Source organism: Canis lupus, chromosome 1, assembly GCF_003254725.2.
Source record: "Canis lupus dingo isolate Sandy chromosome 1, ASM325472v2, whole genome shotgun sequence".
Classification (NCBI taxonomy): domain Eukaryota; kingdom Metazoa; phylum Chordata; class Mammalia; order Carnivora; family Canidae; genus Canis; species Canis lupus.
The window spans coordinates 69,545,835-69,562,827 of NC_064243.1; the positions used below are offsets into that span (position 1 = coordinate 69,545,835).

General features: G+C 39.9%; 1 long non-coding RNA gene across 4 annotated transcripts in view; it reads right to left on the minus strand.

Annotated features, from left to right (window-relative positions):
* Positions 1–2,935: 2,935 nt before the first annotated feature.
* Positions 2,936–16,993, minus strand: part of LOC112644571 (uncharacterized) — a 92,295-nt gene continuing 78,237 nt past the window's right edge. For 2 of the 4 annotated variants that reach the window (XR_003126510.3, XR_007413685.1), the window contains one exon: positions 2,936–3,599. This is a non-coding gene — a long non-coding RNA (uncharacterized LOC112644571). Of the gene's footprint in view, positions 3,600–14,311; positions 15,510–16,993 lie in introns of those variants that run through there. The other 2 variants (XR_007413689.1, XR_007413688.1) reach the window with 2 other exon arrangements.

The following is a 16,993-nucleotide window of genomic DNA, read 5'->3' on the forward strand; positions in this document are numbered from 1 at the left end:
TGATCATTGAGAGGAAAGAAACAAGCCCTACATGCCTCAGCTTTCACCCAAAGGCAAATTTCCAGACTGGAAAGGGAGCCTTCCCAAAACATGGGTAACCTTAGAGAGTTGAGAGTGGAGATCAATGTTCAGAGAAGCTGTGATGGCTGGAAGTTGTGGGTCAGAGTTCTGGAAAAGGGGAGTTACACAGAAGACCAGCACCCTTCTCACATAGCTTAAAACAAAGCTTGTTTTAAAGCAGGCTAAAGATAGCCTTCTATCTTGAAGACAAAAGCCACTGATCTTCAATGGAAGGCAGCAAACTCCAGATACTCAACACTTCATAATGACAAAGTCCAGCATCTAATAAAAAAAATTACTAGATATTCAAAGAAGCAGGAAATGTGATCCATGAAAAGAAAAACTGTCAAGAGAAATAGATCTCAAAATGATGAAATTAGCAGAGAATATTGGTAGAACGAGAATGAAAAGTATATAAAGTACATAGAGGAAAACATAACAATGAGAAGAGAAGGGAAAGACCAAAAATGGAACTTCCAGAGATCAAAAATAAAATATCTGAAATGAAAATTTCACTGGATAGGATTAAGAGCAGATTAGATCCTAAAAAAGAAAAAATTAGTGGGATTGAACACCTAGTAATAAAATTGGCCAAAATGAAATAGAGAAAAACAGTTGGAAAAAAATAGAGCCTTTAGTGGTCTGTGAGATGGTATCAAAGAGAGTCTGGCATTACTTATAACTGGGGTTTAAGAAGATATTACAGTTGAGTGTGGGATAGAAAAAATGGTTGAAGACATAATGCCGGAAAAAATCCAAATTTGATAAAAACTATAAATCCCCAAATTCAAGAAGCTCAATAAATTTAATTAAGGATAAACACCCACATATCCATGCTTTCATATACCCAAGCCCACACCAAGGCAAATCAGACATTTCTAAAAACCAGTTACAAGGTAAGAATGGCATGGGATGCCTGGGTGGTTGAGTGGTTAAGCATCTGCCTTTGGCCCAGGGTGTAATCCTGGGGTCCCGGGATTGAGTCCCGCGTCAGGCTCCCTGCATGGAGCCTGCTTCTCCCTCTGCCTGTGTCTCTGCCTCTCTCTCTCTCTATGTCTCTCATGAGTAAACAAATAAAATCTTAAAAAAAAAAAAGAAATCTGGCGTGGATATGTTAATATTAGTCAAAGTTGACTTCAGAAGGAAGATTATCAGGGGTAAAGTGTGTCATTTCATAACAATAAAGGAAAATTCATCCAGAAGGCAAAGCAGTAATAGATATGTATAAACTAGTAACACAGTTCCAAAATACATAAATCAAAAACAAAGAGGACTAAAGTAACACTGTCAACCAACTTGACCAAATTGATGTTTATAGAATATTCCACTCAAACATTCTTTTCACAGAGGAATTAAGAAAGAAGAGAAAGGTTTCTGGAAAATGCTTAACATTTGGAAACTAAACAACAAATGTGCAAATAGACCAAAGAAAGAATTACAAGGGCAATTATAAATTCTTTCAAACTGGATGAAAATAAAAACAAAGAATATGAAAAGTTATGAATACAGTTCAAGTAGTGGTTAGAAGAAAATTTATAGTTTTAAGTATAGTAGAAAAATGAAAGTTCTCAAGTCAATGATCTAAGCTTCCACCTTAGGAAGCCAGAAGAAGTTAAATCCAAAATAAGTGAAGAAAATAATAAAACAAGAGCAGAAATCAATGGAATAGAAAATAGAGAAATAATTGAGAACATTTAGCAAACCCCAACAAATCCTTATTCTATGAAAAAGAAATTAAATAAACAAGGCTCTTGCCAGACCAATGAAGAAAATAGAATGAAGATGCAAAATTGCCAACACCAGGAGTGAAAAAGGTGACATTGACAGATTTTATTGATATTAAAAGGATAGTAAAGGAATATGGAAAACTATATGCCAATAAAGTAAAAAACTTAGATGAAATGGACAAATTCCTTGAAAGATATACATAACCATCATTGACCCAAGAAAAAAAATAGAAAATTGAATAGTTGGTATACCTAGAAAACTTCAGGCTCAGACTGCTTCAGTATCAAATTCCAACAAATATTTATGGAACAAGTCATGTAAATTTTACACAAATTCTTCCAAATAATGGGAAAGGGAACATTTTAAAACTCATTTTGTGAAGCCAGAATAAGTTTGATTCCAAAACAAAAGAAAATACAAGGAAAAATATACTACAGATCAATAATACTCATAAACAGACACAGTAGTAAGTAAAAACAAAACAAAATAAAAAAACTTAACAAACAAAATCTAACTCTGAGAGTGTGTACCAAGTATGGTCAAGTATGGTTCACCTTATGATTGAAAGGTTGATTTAATATTTGAAAATCAATGTAATTTACCACATTAATAAAATAAAGGAGGAAGCGATATAATTATTTCAAGAGATGCAGAAAAAGTACTTGACAAAACGTGACATCATCTCATTATATGGAAAAAAGACTCTCAGTAAACGAGGGAAAGAAAATACTTTCTGATAAAGGGCATTTATTCAAAACTATCAGTGATGAGCAGCAGATGTTGTATGTGAGTCACTAAGTTCTACACCTTAAACTAATATTACACTGTATGGTAACTAACTGGAATTTATTAAATAAAAACTTAAAAAAAAAAAGCTAGGGCAGCCAGGGTGGCCCAGGGGTTTGGTGCCGCCTTCAGCCCAGGGCGTGATCCTGGAGCCCCAGGATTGAGTCCCACGTCGGGCTCCCTGCATGGAGCCTGCTTCTCCCTCTGCCTGTGTCTCTGCCTCTCTCTCTGTCTGTGTCTCTCATGATTAAATAATTAAAATCTTAAAAAAAAAAAAAAAGATCCCCAACTTACTTTAAAAAAAAAAAAGCTATCACTAACATCATACTTAGTGGTGAAAGACTGAATGCTTTCCCGATAAGATCAGAAATAAGGAAAGGATGCCTCCTCTCACGATAATTTCTATTCATTGTTGTATTAGGGGTTCTAGCCTATGCAATAAAGCAAAGAAAAAAAATGAAAGGAATAATTAAAACGGTTTTAATTCACATGTGAAATACTTATATACATAGAAATTCCCATGGACTGTATTAAAAAGCTAGAAGAATTCGTAAATGAGCTTAGCAAGGTCATAGGATACAAGGCCAATACAAAATTTAGCTGTATTTGACAGATTAGCTATGACAATTAGATACTAAAATTTTATTTATTTTTTATTTTATTATATTTTTTGGTTTTTTGTTTGTTTTTTGATACTAAAATTTTAAAAAGTCATTTACCATCGCTTCCCCAGACATGAAATACTCAGCAATAACTTTCATAAAATACATGTAAGATCAGTATAGTGCAAACTACAAAACTGCGAGAAACCAAGGTGACCTTGAAAAATGGAGAGATATACCGTGTTGATGAATCAGAAGACTCGCTCAGATGTCAGTACCCCGCACACTGACCGATGAGTTCAATACACTCTTTGTTAGTAGGGTCTGCGTCGCGTTAGGCAGGGGGAGCTTTGCCTTCAGGATGGTTCACCCGTGTGTTCTGAGCTGGATGGCCAGTGTCGGGCTCAGCCTCTGGAGTTTGTGCTGCACGTAGAACATGATACATTTTTTTACTTGTTCTTCCTTTAAATTTGATATCTTGGAAATACATATGAGTGGATGGAATGTTTTCTCTGGCAGCAAAGGTGATAATATCTCAGAATTAAATTTTGTAAGATTTTCTGGTTTTAAATTAGTTCTCCATAGAAACCATTCAAGAAATAAAAAGGGTGAGTGAACTGATAATAAGTATTCTCCTTCTCATAAAACAAGTTCAATAACTGGGGTCTCAATAGGCAGTGGTTAAGTTCATAGTGATTTAAGACTTGAGATATTGTCACTGGAAATGAAGTTGACAGCAATTACCTTTTCTTATTCTTCATTGCCTTACTTTTCAAAGGGCAGGCCATGGACCAAGAAAATGGACAACCCCAGGATACATTTCAGAAATACAGAAATTTAGACCCTACCAGGATAGATTTAATCAGAATCTGTATTTTAACATGATTCATAGGGGATTCTGTGTAAATTAAAATTTTAGAAGTGCTGCACATTCATTCTCCATTACCAAACCCTCAGCTCATCTGAGCCGGCGTAGCTCATCCTGGAGAGGAATGAAGGAGCAGCGATCTTACCAGTGCACAGCATCATCCCACTGATTCTCAAACTTCACACATGAGATCTCTAGCAACTTTGATTCACTATATTCTCTGACAAGACTTTGAATAAAAAAAGCTAAACATGAATATTGAGACGGGTTCATGGAACAGAACCTCAAAATTACAAAATGCTTTAATCTGTCAAGTACTGTAGGAATTAACATGAGAAACACTTCAGTAGATTCCTCAAGATTGTCAGTGGGGGTGGGGTTTGCAAAAACACACGAGGAAATATAGTGAAAGGATAATGTCAGTGGCTTCAGAAATCACTTGCAAATTTTTCCAAAAAAAAAAATTGTGCTTAGTAACTGGACAAATGCAAGGACTATTAGAGAAGACTTCTAATTAGCAATCAGTCTGCCTTATCTCAGTGTTTTAGTCCATTTCAGTTGCTACTTAATCAACTGAAGGGGGCTGCTGCTTTATACAAATAACACAGGTTCCAAGCACCTCTAAAAGTGTTTACCTTCACTCATCAATCAAATATTTATTGAGTATCTACTGTGTGCCAGGTGTGCTAGGCTCGGATACAAGGCTAGTTACAATACCCTTCCTCTCTTTGCTGAGTTAGGAAGGTAATACGTGTTAATATAACCCTTAAATATATTAATATATTTATTTAATATATTAAATTATTTAAATATATTATTAAATATAAGCTTTAAGTACAGAGAGGAAGGAGAGATTCATCCTGCCTTGGGATTTAGGGAATACTTTGCAGAGGAGGTGACATTTGAGACAGACTTTCAAGGGTTGACTAAATCATGTTGGCTTCATAATTTCTCCTGATTCACCTGTGCACTTTAGATTTCTTTTTAATTTTAAGCTTCTTTATGGATAAAAGTATACAAGGAGGTAAACAAAGGAAAATGGGATTAAAAAAGAAAATTTGCCTACTGTAGTTTAGCAGATTACTGAACACCAAAGGAAGTGATATAAGACTTTGAGTAAATGGAATAACCTAATTATATATTAGGTAGTGACAGCTCCTATTTTTATGTTTTATTGTAGTAAGAACACTTAACGTGAGATCTATCCTCTTAACACATTTTTAAGTGTACAATACAGCATTGTTAATTGGAGGCACAATATCTCTAGAATTAATTCATTTTGCAAAACTAAAACCTTATACTCTTTCTGCAGCAACTCTCCATCTTTCTTTCCCTCCAGACCCTGGCAACCATTATTCCACTGTTTGTTTCTATAAGTTTAACTACATTAGAGACCTCATATAAATGGAATCATGTGGGGCACCTGAGTGTCAGTGGCAGAGCGGCTGCCTTTGGCTCAGGATGTGACCCCGGGGTCCTGGGATCGAGTCCTGCATTGGGCTCCCCGCAGGGAGCCTGCTTCTCCCTCTGCCTGTGTCTCTGCCTCTCTCTCTCTCTGTCTCTCATGAATAAATAAATAAAATCTTTAAAAAATAAAAATAAGTGGAATCATGCAAAAAGCACAAAGATTTTGAATTATAAAAATTATTCTCAAGGTATCATTGAACTTTTATGAGCATTATATTTTGGATTTGACTATATATGTAATTTAAAATTATATATGCCTTAATGAGGTGTGCACATATAATTGGGACACACATAATGAAAACGATTTTATGATTTGCCTCCTAATTTAGAAAGAGGCTGTTTAAAATTGTTTTGTTCATGCATCTTAGGTAGCAGTTCACTCATTCATTCATTCATCTATTTGTTCTTTCATTCATTCCTTGATTATCTCTTCAGTGCCTATAGTGTACCAGGTACTGTACTAGATGCCAGTGATATGAAGTGAGGTTAAAACACAGTCTTTGCTTTTATAGAGGTAACAATAGCTGAGAGAGAAAGAAATGCCATAAAGCACTGGGTATTGTAACTGAGGCATTTATGGGGTTCAGGGGTTTAGGAGAAATTGCACCTTGTGGAGGCAGTATTTAAGGAGGGGTTCAAAAAAAGGAGATGTAGCTCGAGTTGACTATTCCCAAATGCTTTCGCAAGGGGTCAAAGATGAAGGAATGCGACTGTGTTTTTTAAATACCAAATACTGTTAAAAAACAAATACAAACAAATCATATGTTGTGAAATTCTATTCAAGTGAAATACTACGTATGTGTGAGGAAGGGGTGTGTGAGGAGCTTTACGGGCATAAAGAGATTCAAGAAAGGATAGCCACCAAAATGTTAATAGTGCTATTTCATGGGGTTGGCTTTCCAAGGGAAAATGAGTAGACCGAGGAGTAAAACATTTCTCCTTTTAAGGGCAAATGAATTTCTTTTTTGTTCCTTAATACTTAACAGTTATAGCCCCTTTTAAAGCATTCCAAACATTACTTTTCTTGATTTTCATGTCAACCCTATGAGTCTGTTAGCATAAGCGTGATTATTACTTTCATTTTGCAGATGGGAGGACAGAGGCGCACAGACTCATAGATAATAAATGAAAAACGAATGCATAGGTTCCTGAAACTCAACCTAGATTATCCCATAAGCATGGTCCCTGACTTGTAGTTGCAGAGCCTCCGGAGGCTGGGTCTAAGAGCACCCTGCGGGAAAGCGGGACATAGCGCGACATCACACACGCAGGTACTGTTAGACTGCACGGACACATGGCAGTCCTGTAAACTAGTTCATTATTACTCCTGTTTTATGGAAGAGGTTATAGCCTGAACGATGCAAGCGTGGGGCTCGGTCTTCTGCTCTGGTAGGCCATAAAGATTTCATGGATCGCATTCAGGTACAGCCCCACCACGATGAATAGTTGAGGATGAATACATCTTGGGGTGCAGTTTGTCCTCCTTTCTCAGGGTTGCCTCTCCTGTGCGCTTCACTCTCCTGCAGATGCTTGGATTACATGCTCATTTACACTCTAAAGTGTGCACTTCGCCTCTTCTCTCTCGTGTCTTTTACCAGTTTGTGGACAATCAGATGGCATCTCACTCATTGTTGTACCCGACGCGACGTCCTGCAAACACAAAGTGCTCAGAAAGAGGGCTATTAGTGAAAGCCAAGTGGAAGAATGACTGGGAGAATGGAAACGTGGTCATATGCCTAAGGCCACTGGAGAGGAACGAAGGCAGGGTGCAAGCTGTCGGCTGCAGATCTGGGGACAACCGATGCCGCTCCGCATAACAGCAAAATCTTGAGATGAAAAAATTCCAACAAATGGCATCAGAGAACCGAATTTAGACCTTCTGCTTGGCTCTTGTCTTGTGGGTGGCACCTGGCTGAGTCCATATTAGGAATTCCATTTCCATAGTGAATTGAAGTTTGATGAAGTTTTAAATCCAAGCAGTCGGAGAAGATACTCAGTAACTGCAAATGCAATGTCTGTGAGCTTCTCCAGCCCCAGAGGTCATCCCCGAAGGTCGCTGTCAGGCCCAGAGTTCGTCCCCGAGGTTGCCGTCAGGCCCAGAGGTCACCGTCAGGCCCAGAGGTCGCCCTGAGGTCGCTGTCAGGCCCAGACGTTGTCCCCGAGGTCACCGTCACCCCAGAGTTCGTCCCCAAGGTTGCCGGCAGGCGCAGAGGTCATCCCCGAGGTCGCCATCAGGCCCCGAGGTCACCGTCAGGCCCAGAGGTCGTCCCCAAGATCACCATCAGACCCAGAGGTCTCCCCAAGGTCGCCGTCAGGCCCAGAGGTCGTCCCCGAGGTCAGGCCCGTGCAGGTGGCAAGGGCCCGGGTTGCTGTTGGGGCTGCAGCGTGGGCTCCACTGCGGGGCCTGCACCTTGGGGCCTCGGGCAGTGCCGCGGGCCTCTGGTCGCCGCACCACCCCCCGCCGTCTGCCCCAGAATCACCCAGAACCACCATCCCGAGTCCTTTGCTCCGAGGCCGCCCTCTCTTGGGCGAGTTTGTGGAGCCCCAGGCGCCGAGGAGGAACACGGGCACGGCGCTGGGCTGGAGGCCTTGCTCCCCGACCTGCTGAGTGTACCCCGCGCCCTGGGCAGGTGAGGTCGTCATCGATGGGTGATGAGCCCCCGCAGGGCCCGTGGGCAGGGGCAGCCAGTGGGCAGCCCAGAGCCCGGGCCCCGAGGGGCGGGTGACACGGCTGGGCCTGGGGCCGAGGCCTCTGGGGTGGCCGGCCAGGTCTCAGCAGTAGGCCAAGCAGCTGCTCTGAAGCTGCCCTTGGGAGCTTGGGCCAGTGTCACTGGAAGAAGTGGTGCCACAGCTGCCGCAGCACAGACAGTGCAAGACTGTCTGGAAAATGAGACCAGATGTGAGAACAGGCCCCACTTTAAGAAATCGGGTTACAGAAGGGAGGAGAGAGAGAACTAGCTGGCTTGGGTGGGAGCTTTTTAGTTTGTTTGTTTCTAGTGAGAGAAGATGCACTGGAGAGGCAGAGGTAGGAGACGCAGGAAGGAGAAGGGACGGGTCACTCATTAGTAGGTGCCCGTTGAAATGAGGATAGAAAGTGTAGACTTTGCCTTTGGTGAAGGGGAACGCTCTTCTACTATAAACCCTGACCAGGTCATGGAAGGGATGGGATTGTGAGGTTTTCCCCAAATACCCCAGAACAATGGGTTCCCTAGATGCCGGTGATGAACAGCGTGGTCTGTGCCACTCACCAAACCAACCAAAAACTGTGAGATTAGGCCAGAGATCCTTCGAGTCCACACTGCCAAGAATTTGGGGAAATATCCTTGTGATACTCTGAGGAGCTGGAACCTCGGTTGACGTAGTTTTTCTTCTGCAGAACATATAATGTTTTGTTAGTTGCCAGTCCCCACCAGTCTGGAGACTAATACACTGTGGGCAAAGAATCTGCAGTAGATGCTACAGTAAGATGGAGTTTTTGATTATCCAGCCGTAAGCCAACGGGACTGCCAGGACTCAGCTCTGTATCCTGGGATGAGCTGAAGAAGGTGTACTGAGTTTCAAAGATCGTCCTTCTGCCAACTTCCCCATTTGTATTGGATGCTCCCAATACCCCCAGCCCCCACCTCACCCCTGATTTTCCTTTTCTCAGGGATGTTCTTCCCTGCTCCCTTTGGATACAGCCATCTGTTGGGTCCTACTTGCCCATATGCTTGGGCTAATAAATTTGATCTCAGTTCATCTTCTGCTTGGGTCTGACCCAGTGAATGCCAAGGTATTGAAAGACTTTTCAGTGAACAGAGGAATCCTGTCTACCATCGCTATTCGTTATAAACTGTTAGGGAGACAACGTTTTCATTGTCATCAGAAACCTTCCAAAAGTTCCAAAGCTTTGGCAACGTCTACACCTCTTATAGGTGTATGTTTTCTACAGTGATTCAGTTACCAAGAGCGGATTGGCAGTAGGAGTAAGGAGTGTGACTGAGGAGTGGCTGGACGATGCTGAAGGTCATCCCTGACCAGTCCTTGGAAGGCTTCAGGGATCTTCCAAATGTTTTCTTAACTCTGTCCACTGACTCCTTTAATCACGGGTGAGGCCTGGGTTTTATTAGATTTATCAGGGGCTGGATATGAAATCCTGTACCAGGCACACGGTTAATATGATTTCTTAGAGTTCTGCTGTCTGTCCTATCTGGTTACCAATTCTCTTTTTTAAGATGGAGTATTAACAATGGAAAGAACAAGCTCAGATGTTCCTTTTCTCTGAGTGATTCACACTGTGCTTATGAAGGAAACCATTAGTTTTTCCCTTTCCTTTGATAAACCAAATGTTTTGACAACAGGTTCCTCAATAGGATACCAGAATTACATGAATAAACGAATACAATTCACAATCACTGAACATATCCCAGGTACCATAGATTTTAATATAATATACTTTAGCACATACTCAAAAAGATTAGTACTAGGACTGAGCATCAAATTTAGGTTTCTTGGGATCCCTGGGTGGCGCAGCGGTTTAGTGCCTGCCTTTGGCCCAGGGCGCGATCCTGGAGACCCGGGATCGAATCCCACATCGGGCTTCCGGCGCATGGAGCCTGCTTCTCCCTCTGCCTGTGTCTCTGCCTCTCTCTCTCTCTGTGTGTGACTATCATAAAAAAAAAAAAAAATTTAGGTTTCTTCTGTGCTGCAGTAATTAACACATGACAATGAAAGTTGGTCACCAGTACCTCCCAGTCTATGCTGCTTTCATTTTCAATAGTACAAGACAGCATCGGCTTGTTACAATGAAGTTTTAGAACTATTTCAAACAATAGTTTTTCCAGTTTTTATTGTTCCAGAAAAAGAATAGTTTTTCTCATAATCATAGAAGAAAAATGAAATATCTGTGAAATATCAGACTATCAGACTGCACTTAAATGTAAAGGCTTAAATTTTTTTTTAAGCATTAGGAAATCCAAAAGAGTTCAGATTTTTCCTATGCTTCCGACCTTCTCTGATTTACTTTTTAAATCTCTTTGTACTCTGATTTACTTTTTAAATCTCTTTGTACTCTGATTTACTTTTTAAATCAGAGTATAATTTACATATTGTACAATTCACCCATTTTAAGGGCATAGTTTAGGTCTTTATATTTCAACAAAAATAAAAATAAGTGAAAAAGTAAAACCACTTATGAACATTTTTTTAAAAAAATTGCACAAAACATGAATATGGAATAAAATGAAAAAGTTGTCCATATTCCTCCAAAGACTCTAAACTTGGATCGATTTATAGGTGTACTGCTTTCTACTTTCCAGGATCAATTTATTCTCAGGTTATAGAAATGAATTCAGAATGGAGAAAAATATTGATTATTTCTTACTTCATTTTATGAAATAAACACAATCCCAATATCAAATAGATATAGACAAGAGGCCATAGTGAATCTTACTTAATGATTTATATGTGAACATTCATAAACAAAAGATCTAGTAGAATCTAGTAGTATGTAAGATAATAACCTATCATGTACAATGGAGTTTATCTTAGGAATACAATGGCAGTTAAATCTAATATTAGGAAACTTACTGAAATAACTTTAATTAGTAAGTTGAGAATGGAATATGTTCTTCTCAAAGGAGGTTATATAGTATTTGAGATAATCCTCTCATTTTTTATTTAAATAAAATAACATAAACTCTTTGTGATGTAAGAATGGAAAGAACATTCATTAATGTGACAAAGCAAATCAGTTTGAAACCAACAACCTAGAGCCTATTTATTGCTGAAACTCATACTCAAACTTTAAACTCAGAAATACATTAGGTGATCCTATAGCATTATTTAATAACAGTCTAGAACTTCTGGTCAGTGTTATAGGATATAAAACTGGATTAATAGATATTTTAGAAAGAAAGTCTCAACATGATTATTTTTGGATGACATTATCCTATACCTATCATATATCATCATACATAGACGGCTCAAAAGACTTGACAGAAAATTTCTAGAAATTGATTGTAAAGTTCAATGAAATGGCAGGATACATGATAATGACACCAAAAGTATACCTTTAAGCCAGGAATGAGTTTAAATATAATGGAAAAAGAAGTGGTATTCACAATTGCAACCAATATTTAAACCATACACCAAAAACTTTAATAGAAAATGATCAGTTATAGGATGCATAATATTCATAAAATAATTTCAGAGAAATAGCTCAGGAGAAATATATACTGTCCTAGTACTGAGCTCTAGGAGAGGAATGGTGTGTAAGGAGTGCATGACTTCCTGAGCATGGATTTATAAGAAGGGCAAAAGCAGTTTTTTTCTAGGAGTCTCATGAAGTATTCATCAAAGCATTCCAAAGTTACAACCATGGCTAAATGTAATTTGGTGAAAGCAGTCCAGAGGCTAATAATATAACTCAGATGTCTGGTCATCTGATTGTCTGGCTTGATTTAAAGCCAGATTAAGATGAAAGCCGCACAGAATTGTCCTGGGACTAATGGCTGTTGGGATTGGGTGATGCATACGTGTAGGTTCATTATGTCATACTGCTTATTCTGGTCTGTTCTTGTGTGTTCGAGATTCTCTGTAAGAAAAGGTTAAACAAACAAACTCAAAATAGCAGCTCTTAATACAGGCTTATCTGACCCAGAGAGGGATCTCCTAGACTTATATACAAAATATTGTCTATATAGATGTATGCCCTTTTTTTTTTTCTAGGGAGGAGGTCTAAAACTCTGATCACATTCTTAGTAATTGGAATAAATAGCTTCTCTGGTCAAAACTCCATGAGGATTATTTCTTGCAACTATTGTTTTTACTAGAAATTAAGAAACAGAGATTGAGAGCACCTGGATGGCTCAGTTGGTTAAGCATCCAACTCTTGGTTTTGGCTCAGGTTGTGATCTCAGGGTCGTTAGATTGAGACCCATGTTGGGCTCTATGCTGAGCACAGAGTCTGCTTGTTCCTCTCCCTCTGCATCGCCCCCCCGCCTCTCTCAAATAACTTTTAAAAAGCATTAAAAAAATAAAGAAATAGAGATTGTAAGGCTATGATGTCTCGCACAGACTCTAAGGTACAAATGGGACTTGCTAAACTGTGAGGGCTCTTGGAATCTTTGTGAAAGAAGAATTTGTGATTAAGGAATCCAAGCCTTGAGGTGGAAACGGTTATGGGGGGCAGGATTGAGGATCCAAGTGAAGCCCTGAAAGGTGTTATAATAGTCTGTAAACCTATTAAAACAATGTAAATGGGGAAACGTGTTCAATAAGTAAGCAAAAGTGACATTTCATAAATACTACAAGAGTTAATTATGGGCATTATAAAATTAATTTCCATTTACCATTTCTAACTCTGCAGAACTTATTCATCATCCCCTATTGAGCTGCTTTCAAATTCATTTTGCTTTGCTGCTGATAATATGTATTCTAAGAAGGCCTCCTCCTCCCTGCCTCCTACTGCCTACTTAGTTTCATTCTTGGTTCCAATGTTCAAGACCTTTTAAGTTTTGTCACTAGAAGATTTTGATTCCCACCTCCCAGGCCCACGGTGTTCTAGAGACAAATAGAGTGAAATAGCACCTCTTAAGAATGTTCCAGTACCCTCTTTTAGAAAAGACTCAGTCCTGTGATGATTTTTTCCCCTCAACTTTCAGTATATCACATATGGTTTCATTAGAAAACTCCTACTCTGTCATCTACTTTATCTCCTTTCCTTTTTATAAGTGAATGGTCTTTAATTAATTAATAAAATCTAAAAGCCCAGGTGTGATGATGATCATGATGATGGTAACTGATGACAATTCTGTGCCAGGCACTTTTCTCTGTGCTTCGCATGTATTAACACATGCAATTCTCATTCAACCCTACAAGAGAGTGTCAGAAACTATTTGAAGCCTAAAAAGCAAGGAAAAGAGATGAGTGGGTGACTTTTGAGGGCATGGCTGGGCTTGCAACTTATCTTGATTTTCTATTGCCTGAATGGATTATTTTGCAACTCCACAGAGGCAGAGGTCAGCTTGTAGATTTGTGTTGAGACACAGAGAATTTCTCTTGAGTTGGTGGGCCAGTGCAGGGGGGATTTGGTAATCCCAAAGGTTATGGTTCATTGCCCTCTTGGACATTAACTAATTTTGTTTCTTATCCTGCAAACTTTTCTGAACATTTGTTTATTACCTTGTCTATAAATGCCTATCTTCTCAGATGCTCTTTGGACCAGTTTTATCATAATAATGTTTCCTTACTAACTAAGGATTTAAACAAAACTCATGATTGTTTGTCAACACTTTTTTAACCTTTTGAAAACCATACCCTCAACACTAGATGTGATTGTGTTCTACTCTATTGTGTGGACTTCAATCAATTTACTCAACTGTTTGACCCATTGTAGGGTACTGAGGTTGCTTCTGATATTTTTCCTTTTAAGAAAAAAAAATGCTATATAAAATACTTAATGGCTAGAAATTTATGTTTGTTCAATTATAACCATATAAACAAAATTTCCGGGCCAAATCTATTCACATTTTAAAGATTTTTGGTACACATTGTTCAATTGCCCCCCAGAATGTTTGTTCCAATTTATATTTCAACAGAATATGGGAATACCCACTTTCACTTTTCACATTTCTTTTCCCTTGAAGATTCTCAACAAGAGTGACTTATACAAGTAAATAAAAAAAGGAGAGATTGATGAAAGTGCGTAACTAAGATTTTGAGGAAAGACAACTTAGAATTGGGGACAACTTACTGCATTATGTATTAAGGGGAATTCTATGATAGGAGAATCAATTGTGTAGGTTTGACAACAAAGCTATTTTCTAACTAATCTAACATTTGTGCTTGGATGGCTGCCTGAAGATAGGGCAGTGGATTATTCATAGAAAGAGTCAACTTTTTTTCCTCCCTCATTTTCTTTCCGTTTCTTCTTTCTTTTCCTCCCTTTTTTTTCCCTAACAAAACATCTAGATGCTCTACAAAACAATGGGTAATAAAAGTCACACATTTTTATGTTATCAAGTAGGACAACAGTAATTTCAGTGTGGGAAATATATTTATTATGAATGCCTAACTAAGTATGGCCTTGCACAAGAGAATACCTAATTTTAAAAAAGATTTTACTTATTTATTTTGAGAGAGAGAGCAAGGGGAATGGCAGAAAGAGAGAACCTCCAGAAGACTCCCCACTGAGCATGGAGCCAGCCAAAAGGCTGGATCTCACAATCCTGAGATCATGACCTGAGTCAAAATTAAGAGTCAGATGCTTAACTACTTGACCCACCTGGTGCCCTGAGAATATCTAATTGTAAGCCATGTTGTTTTGTTCACATAACCATAATCTAGTCTAGTAGTGGAAGCTAAAACTTGTTTCCTAAAGTTAGAAATAAAAAAAAGCTAAGTGAATTTAAAAAGATTTTAGTAAATACATGTTTAGAAGTACATAGAACATTGCAATTTCCACTCTTATCTATCTAGATAGATAAATCTAGGTAGGTCCCCCTTCTATTTTTAAGGCATCAGAAACGTAAATTCTCTAAGCTTGTGGTTTCTTAAAGTCAACTGTGAGAGCAAGTCGCATAACATTGCTATCACTACTACTCACTTTACAAAGTTTTAGTGCTTTATGAATATTTGTTTTAATATTTAGTGAGCCATGTCACCAAGCCCAGGCAAAGAGTGGGTTACCAGAAATCTATTTCGGCTCAAAGAACTAAGAAGAGGAGGAGCGGCAGATGCAAGGAAGAGAATCCGGTGCTTCCACAAAGAAGCTACATGCGTTGTCTTCTTGCTCCTGAAGAAGGTCTGATACAGTGAAAGCATTGGCAGTTTGTCTTGAATACCTCCCACTTCCCTTTTAGTTCCAGTGTGATATGGGGTTGGGAGGGAAATATATGTATATTAACTAATTTAAACTCATTGATAGACTTAGTCTTGAACTTGAACAGACCTAAGGGTCTGAAGGTAAATCAGGCAGCCTTTGCCCTGTCTCTGAGATTCCCCAGGGAGGCAAGAACCTGTGGAGAGAGGAGGAGAAGTCAAGCAGGTGACCACTGAAGAATCAGAGATTACTAAGCTGGTATTGGACTTGAGTTTGGAAAAATAAAATAAAATTTAAAAAAACCACTCTTGGCATGCTCTGCCAGGAACTGCGTCTGATTCTTTTGTGTGTTCACTGAATTTCCGCTAAAAGCACTTAGCTCCTTCTGGTCCTTCAACAGGGTCTGGGTTTTCATAACCATTAAGGTGAACAACAACAGAAGTGATGCCAAAGTCGTTAGCCTCAGTGATCCACTATCCAGATGTTGGGGGATGTTTACCAGACATTTTCCCTAATGAGCCAGACCATTTGGCACAGGTTATGGGTGTTGCTAGAAGGCTTTCTTGGAAATTAGTTCAAGAATATCCTCTTTGACAAAGGAGCCGGACCTCAGGCCTGATTGAGAAATAAAAGATTTATTTCTAATGGAGACATGTTCAAGATAAAAAGACAAACTAAAATGGAGTCCAGAGCAAGGGTAGAGTTTGGAGGGTTGAGTTTTTCTGCCAGCTGTAAAATATAGTTTTAGGGCATGTAAGCGTAGTTTTAATGCACTGAACAGACGAGGTCGGTGAATAATATGCGTTGATTTCTAGAATTCGTACTTTCCCCAGCACACTGATTGCAAGTGCTCTGCCTACCTATAGCCCCATGAAAAATATTTTTACTGAAGAGAGGGGGATGTGGTATAATGATTTTCCCAAGCTTCTTGGTTTGATTTTCTTGAGGAAATCTGTGTTCTTTGAGGTTCCACGTTGGCCAGAATCTGCCCGGTGTGACCCTCCTCCCTCCTGCAGGACTGAAGGGCGACCCGGACCCCAGTCCATCTGTGACAGGCCCGGACCTGCCCACAGAAACACTGGGGCCGCCACAGTCTGGGTCTCCGGGGTCCCTGCAGGAGTCTGGGCCGAGGGAGAATTGGAGGCTGGGCCCAGGAGAGAGACGTCCGGAGACACTGGGCCCGTCCAGACGCCTGAAGCCTTTTCTCTGAGCTGAATCATACAGAATGCGTCGGTCCCCAGTAGGGATTGGAAAGTGGCTGCTGGTCCTCGGGTTGGGTGAGTGGGGCTTGCCTCTGTGACACAGGTGTGACACAGGTGGCCAGGGTCCAGACGCTGCCGTCCTGGCTGGACTCTGGCCTTACCACAGCCTGGCCGGTGGACCGCCCTGGGCTCAGGGTTGTACTGGGGGCACAGGGCGGTGCGAGGGCTGGGAGTTGGGCAGGAGCTACTTAGGGACTTCTTCGGCAAACCCTAATACTAAAAACGTCTGAGACCCACTGTGTCAAATCATGTCAGATCCTGCAGGTTGTGCTCTGGAACAAGGCCCAGGCAGGAACGGCTTTCTAAATGGAAGTACCTTGCCTCGGAGACGTTCTTAACCAAACCTAATTTGATTTTTCTGCATGTTCCCTGTGTTCTTTTCATTTCTCAGAAACCAATTTCGGAGATAAATAACTGC